This window comes from Anser brachyrhynchus (assembly GCF_964034855.1).
Source record: "Anser brachyrhynchus genome assembly, chromosome: 13".
Classification (NCBI taxonomy): Eukaryota; Metazoa; Chordata; class Aves; order Anseriformes; family Anatidae; genus Anser; species Anser brachyrhynchus.
Genome location: NC_137708.1, coordinates 1,381,840 through 1,388,639, shown reverse-complemented (window position 1 = coordinate 1,388,639; position 6,800 = coordinate 1,381,840).

The following is a 6,800-nucleotide window of genomic DNA, read 5'->3' as shown; positions in this document are numbered from 1 at the left end:
TCATGAGTAAATGTCAGCTAAAAATTAAAGGTTTCTCCTAATCATCAGTTGAGGGAGCTTATAAAATAGCTTTCCAAAGGGGTAATTGAGGGAAGAAATGTAACTGGTTCAAGATGGGAGCCTGACACATTTCAGAATTTCACTTTGGGATGGAGCCGAATTTGACAGCCCAGCCCCCCGACTAGGTCCCTCTCCAGCCTGCGACCCGCTGCACGTGTGAATGGGGGCTTGGTCCTGTCCTGCAGCCTGCTGCGGGTCCCAGGCCCTCCTTGCTGGCCGATCCCTTCTCTGCTGCTCCTCTCCAGAGCACACGGATGCTCGTGCACACGGATGCTCATGCACACATGGATACTTGCACCCACAGACACTTGCACCCACAGACACTCTCACACTGCGCCCTGCTGCCTCCCCCACGGCAGACCAGCCTCCTCCTCCCTGCCCAGTGGCACACCGACCACGTGCAGCCCCGTGCACACACACCCCCTGACTCACCTGTCCCCAGCACAGAAGCCTCTCTGCTGGTTAATAAGCTGTGGCATGCCAGACATTGAAAGAATGAAAATTGGCCAATTTTTTAATATTTTTAATCCCATCACATGTGCTTTACAGGTCTGAGCAAAGCGCTTTATGACGCCTTAGCAAGGAAATGGAAACTATCACTGGGTATAATCTACCTGAGCTGGATTGACCCCTGATCCCTGATGGCTGCAGCGGTGACACCGGGGGTGCTGCCACCGAGCTGGCCAGTGTCTTGCCCGGCAGGAGGTTGGGGGTTGAAGGAATGAAGGGATGGGCAGGGGTCGGGAGCCAGGGAGCCCCTGACCTGGTGAGTAGTGCAGAAATGGGGCTGGCCAGGGGTCCTTGAAGCTGCTCGGGGTGCAGTGGCTGATGTGCAGCCTGTGAGTGCAGCCCGCTTGTATTTCTGTAAGCAGAGGAAGCAGGTCCTTCCTGGCAGGACTCCTACAGCGGGGTGCAAAAGGCACTGGAGAGAGGCAGGGGAGGAGCGGGGACAGAACAGCAGATGTCTCTGGCCAGCCCTTTTTTTGCTATGCTTTACTCAACCATCCCCCCTTCGCTGCTGTTCGCTCACAGCTCGTCCCCCGTGGAAGGGCTGGGATGCAGGCAGGTGATGTGCAGAAGCAGGAACGATGCTGGGTGAAATGCCAGGGCACTGCTCCCCCCTCCAGCAGCACTGCTGCCCCATCCCAGGCAGCTCCGGGAAGGGCTGAGCGAGACAGGCTTCTGTATGGGCTCCTTTTTTTATTTTATCATATTTATTTATTTATTTATTTTTATATTTTATCAGGGAAAGGTACTTTTTCTTCTCCCTCTTATTCCACCCTGAGTGTTGTGCTTTACCACTGACAAAGGAGCAGGAATTCCACGCATTTCTTTGGCTGTTTAGCAGAGCTGCTGCCCTACTCTCCCCTGTCAGACACTAATCTCTCCTAATATTTAACAGTCCCAGTAGGCAGCAGGATTTATCCTCTGGCCTTTCTACCTGTCATTTCATCCCTTCTCACTAAGAAGCCCTTTGATTCCCTTCCGAAAAGAGGTGCCAGGACCAGCGTGATGGATCGGCTCATGCTGGCAGTTAGAGAACCAGCTCCATTTTTCTCTGTTCCAGCTGTCGGGTATTTATCTGGGGCAGCTCGGCACAGCTGGGGAAGGCGCTTGTGCCTCCTTGCAGGGAGCCAGGCGGATGGGCAGGCTCACGGAGCAGGAAGGTGCCGTGGGCGTTAATGCTCCAGCTCCTACAGTCCTAACCGCAGGCTCGGTGGTTTTAGCTCCCGGGTTGATCTGGATCTAATAGGATCATCCATTCTGGGAGCAACTCCCCTCCCACCACCTCCAGCAGCCCACATCCCATCACTCTACCTCTGCATCCCGCCCCTCCTCAGCATCCCAGCCACCGGAGGAAGAGCCCAGAGGACCGGTACCCTCAGACGGGAGGAGGCTGGTGCTGGGATCTGCACGTAACCCAGCACAGCCCCAGCACCTTTTCTTGCTTCCCAGGCAGGGGGCTGAGCAGTTTGGGAGCCAAAGGTGTCCCCGCCGCGCAGCAAGGAGCCCTCTGGGTGCCCTTCCCTTAGTGCAGGAGCTGGAAGAGGTCAGGGTGCTGGCTGTCCTGCCTCGGCCGGGGCTGCACACCAGGGAAGGGCAGGACCACTGCTGTTCCCTGGCTATCAGCCCTCCTGCTGCCCCCGCTCGCCGCCCCCGCCGGCAGGATGCGTGCGGTCACCACGGAAGGGATCGCTCCCTCCCACTGCCTCCCCGCTCCTTTTCTCACTTTGCTTCTTTCTCTCCTGCCTAAATAGTGGCAACCCCGGAGCTCTGCAGGGCACCATTAAAAGACAGATGATACTGCCAGAGCACAGCTGTCCGAGGCCATGGAAAACACGCTCCGTATAATCTTTCTGAAGGGGCATGTGTTTAACATTGACCTGGTTACTCAGCCCGCAGCCGGGCCTCTCCCATATGCACATGCCATTTCAGACAGGAACAGCGGGGCTAAACTGGGCAGCCGGAGTGCTGACTCGGCTACCTTGCAGCGGCCGGGCCCTGCCTCCCGCTGCCTCCGTCCGTGGTGGAGCGGCAGGAGGAGCAGCAGCGAGATTAATCCTGCTTACTGGCAATCTCCTGGCATGGTGTAAAGAGCAGTCGGACAATAATTGCTATTAATAATTGTAATAATCTCCAGGTGCTAAAACCATACGAGACTTTCAGGGTTTGGAGGGGAGCTGGAAGGACCCTGTGAGTCTGCCTTCTGCGGGGGGAGCCCAGCTCCTGCTGGGATGCTCCTGCGATGCTCTTCCCCCCGCAGACCCCGTGCAGGGCAGGGGGAAGCCGACCCACAGCGCTTGCCCTTGTACCCTCCCCGGCCCCGGTGCTCACACTGCTCCCTGCCACCTGGGGCCAGCCCTGCAGCTCTGCTCCCCAGGTCACCTGCCAAATGTTCCTGCAGGTGGGTGTGGGGCTTAAGGAAAAGAAATCCACAAAAGCAGAGAGAGCAACACGCCTGCATTGCCAGGCTGGTTCCTTTTCTCTTGCACTCTGCCGTGATGCATTTCTCCCTGCCCGGGTGCCAGCCTATTGCAGAGACCTGGGTGCCACCTGCTGCAGGGCAGCGTGTCATTTCCCATTAATGCCATTTCCCTCAAGTGCTCATCTCTCACTGCTTTATTTATCCCCTAGCCAGAAGGGGACTTTTTTTCCAATCATCTCTGCAAATGCAAATAAACCAAGGAGAAAGACACGAACAGAACCTGTCCCCCTGGCCACCCAAGCAAGCATCTGACCACAAACCCCAGTGCAGCCCAGCGCAGCCCTGAGCTGGGCGCCCCAATGTGATTCTTCAGGGGTGACAAAAAATAAAAAATGAGTGGCAGAGGCAGGGACAAGGCCTCTGCTCCCAGTCTGCTCCCTGACTGCTTCCTGCAGGAGGGGGATGCTGCATGCATGCCCTGGATATCGAGGGTTTCTGTTTGTTCCCCATGAGGGACCCGGGCAGGTGCAGGCAGGACAGACGTCCCCATCACTCCCCTTCTCCCCAGCTGCACATCTCTGTCCTCTCCAACGCAGCCACCACTGGTGCCTGCATTTTGGTCACAGCTCGGTGTGATGGGAATATAGCCATGGGGAAAAACATTTGCAATTTAAGCATCCGTGTGCAGCTATTTCACTACAGTGCCCAGGGGCTGGAGAGGATAGTGCCCGTGCTGCAGCATGCGACCGCCAGGAAGCATTTGGACACAGCCGGGGCTGCCGGGAGGAGGTGAATAATCATTACTTTTGTCCAAAGCCCAGCGCCGTGGCTGCTGCCGTTGCACGCCGATCAGATGGAAATCCGCGTGCAGACAGCTGGCGAGCCACACCACACACGCTCCGGCCGCCGTGGGCTTAGCAGCCTGAGAGGGCCCCTTCGAAAAAGTCATTAGTGAGGCTTTCAGGGAAGGAGCGTGCACCGCAGTGTCAAGGCACCGAGCTTGTTTAAACAGAGCCAGCGCAAAAGGAAAAGCTCCCCGGGGGCCCCGTGGGAAGGTTTCCGGGAAGCCGAGGGAGGTGCCTCTGCTCCAAGCCCCCGCTGCCTTCCCGGCGCTGCCGTGCAGACCTGCTGCAGGCGGAGAGGACCTGCGCAGGGTAGAGGCTGCTGCTTCTGAGCCCAGACCTGCCTCTTTTCCCAGCAAAGGACACGCTGCTGTCATTGCCCAAGGGCTGGGGCTGCGGTTTGGGTGGGCATCGCTCAACCCTGACACTTTCTGAACTTCTCTCCAAGCAGGCTTGGTGTGAATACAGCCTCGCGGGCTCAAGCCCATCATTATTGGATCCAAATGAGCATGCTTTCCACTAAAATAACCCCCTGGCCCAAAGGAACAGGACAATTCCTATGCACAGCTTGTGAAACCATGGTACATCGCTGGAGGGTGTCCTGCTGGGACTGCCAGGGTGCCCTGGGATGTCTGGGGGGCTGTTGGATGACAGTGGGGCTGCCGTGCTAGAGACAGCTCTGGGGCTCTGCAGTGATGGTGGCTGGGTCTGGCCCCAGCCCTGCACCTCAGTTTCCCCATCTGAAAATTAAGGATAAAAGAGATACTGGAAAGGTGGTGATTTGACTTAATTACTGTTTGCAAAGTGCTTTGAGGTCCTTGGGTGGAAGGCACCAGCAGAGCGTAATTGTAATGGCACTGTGCAATCGGCCCGGAGGGCTTTGGTGTGTCGGATAGGAAGGGATTACTGACTGGAGTTAGCAACAGATGCACGCCTGCACGTGAGGGCTCATTACACAGCTACACATCCTCGCTGAGCCGCAGTGATCGCGTGGAATGTGTTTTGTCTGCTGCAGATTCCACCTGCCGTGGCCGTGCCACCACCAGTGCCCTGGGCAGGGGCTTGCTCTCCTTGTGCCCCATGCACGCAGCCCTGCAGCACCTGCTGGGGGGGCTGTGGTAGGGGGTGCGGACCCACCAGGAGACCCCCAGATTTTCTCGCCCGGCTTGCATCGAACCCACTCCTGCAGTGCTGCATCCCTCTCACCACCTGCTCCTGCCCCGTCCCCTTCGCCAGGCTTCCCTGCCTGCTGCCCCTGCCCTCCCCTGCCGCTGCCCGAGCCGTGATGGATGCGATTAATATATGCTTGGAGAGCAGTCGATCCTTCCGTGCTTGCTTTCAACCTCTGATCATTAATGCCTCCATATGGGCACCATTTTTCCTTGTCACGCCGCAGCTGTATCTGGAGGGAGAGGGAAGCAAGCCCGCTTCCCAGTGGCCAAACGCCGAAGAGGCACGGCCCCGGAGGTTTCCCCACCTTTGGGAAAGGTCAGAATATAAAGAGCTGTTGCCAGGAGGTCCTCGGGCGCAGAGCAGGAATGGAGATCGCTGCTCGGCTGCAGCCGGGTCTGCCGGGGAGAGTTTTAATAGCCTTCTTCTGCCTGGTTCTGAACTCTCACCACTCTGCTCTCTTCCCCTCCATCGCCCTCCTGCTCCCTCCCTCCCACTCATTTCATTTTTTTGAAGGGCCTCAATTTCTTTTCAGTTTTATTCCTCATTAAAAATAAATACCGTTGCTATAATTTACAGTGAGTTTAATTAGAAATGAGTTACGTGATCTAAGCGTTAGGATTTAATTGCTCATTCCTAAAACAATTTTCTCATCTGAAATGTCCCCAGTTAATGATCATTCATTAAGCGGGACTGGAGTCCCTGAAGTGGAGCTGGAAGGGCTGCAGATCGCCTCTGATCGCCCCCCGCCTGGCACCATGGCACGGGGGTCCCGGCGGTCAGCCCGTGCCCCGAGGGGCCGTGGGGATGTGCAGAGGCAAAGCGCCCACCCTGCGTGCCGTGAGGGTCGTGGTGAGCAGCTCCCACCACAGATTTTGTGACAGCGGGGGGGCAGGAGATGCTTTTCACGAGGAATGTTGATTAATCAAAATGGAAACTTTTACGGGAAGCGTACAGCGATGTCAACCAAGCTGTTCTGTGCTTTACTTGCTCATTTTTATTCCAAAAATGTCTAATCAAAACCACATCTGGAGGCAGAAACCCTTTGCTTGCCCCCAGCCCGTGCCTGGGCAGCAGGGCTCTGGTGGAGCTGGGTGGGCACCAAGCTGGGTGTCCCATGCCCCTGTGGGACTGCAGCTCGTGGGCATGGGGCAGCAGGGATGGCAACGGACAGCACAGGACAGGATGTGACCGGACGGGATGGGAGCACTCTTCAGCTTCTCAGTTTTGACCAGAAGTTCCTGAAAAGAGTTAAACCGAAACTAGCACATTCCCGCAAAGAGACTTTGTTTTGACACATCAGCATTTTTTCCATAAAAAAAATAAAAAAATAAAAATAAAAACAACAAAACCAACCCCAACCTTCTGCGCTTGGTTGCAAACGTCCAGCCCCGCTTCTGCTCTGGGCTTTTGGGGGTAGCAAGAGGCAGCAACAGCTCGTCCATGGGACGGATCCTGGAGGGACGGACCCTGCAGGGGTGGATTCAGCAGCACAGGGCAGGACCCTCACAGACCACCCGTGCCTCAGCCCTGGGGGAGGCAGCAGCCCGTGCTGCACACAGCCAGCAGATCACGCGGGCACCTTCCTCTCCCCAGGCCCTCATGTTTTCACTGGAAGCAGCCTCGTTGTTTTCCTCCTTGCACCTCGCTGGGACTGCTCCGTGCACCCCTGCTCCATCTCTCTTCTTCCTCTCCCCCAGCCCCCTCTTCCTGACTGCATTCCTGGAGCAAGAGCTTTCGTTCCCTGTTCCCTGTCCCAGGGCTTTATTTACATACACATATTTATCTACCCGCAAAGCGAG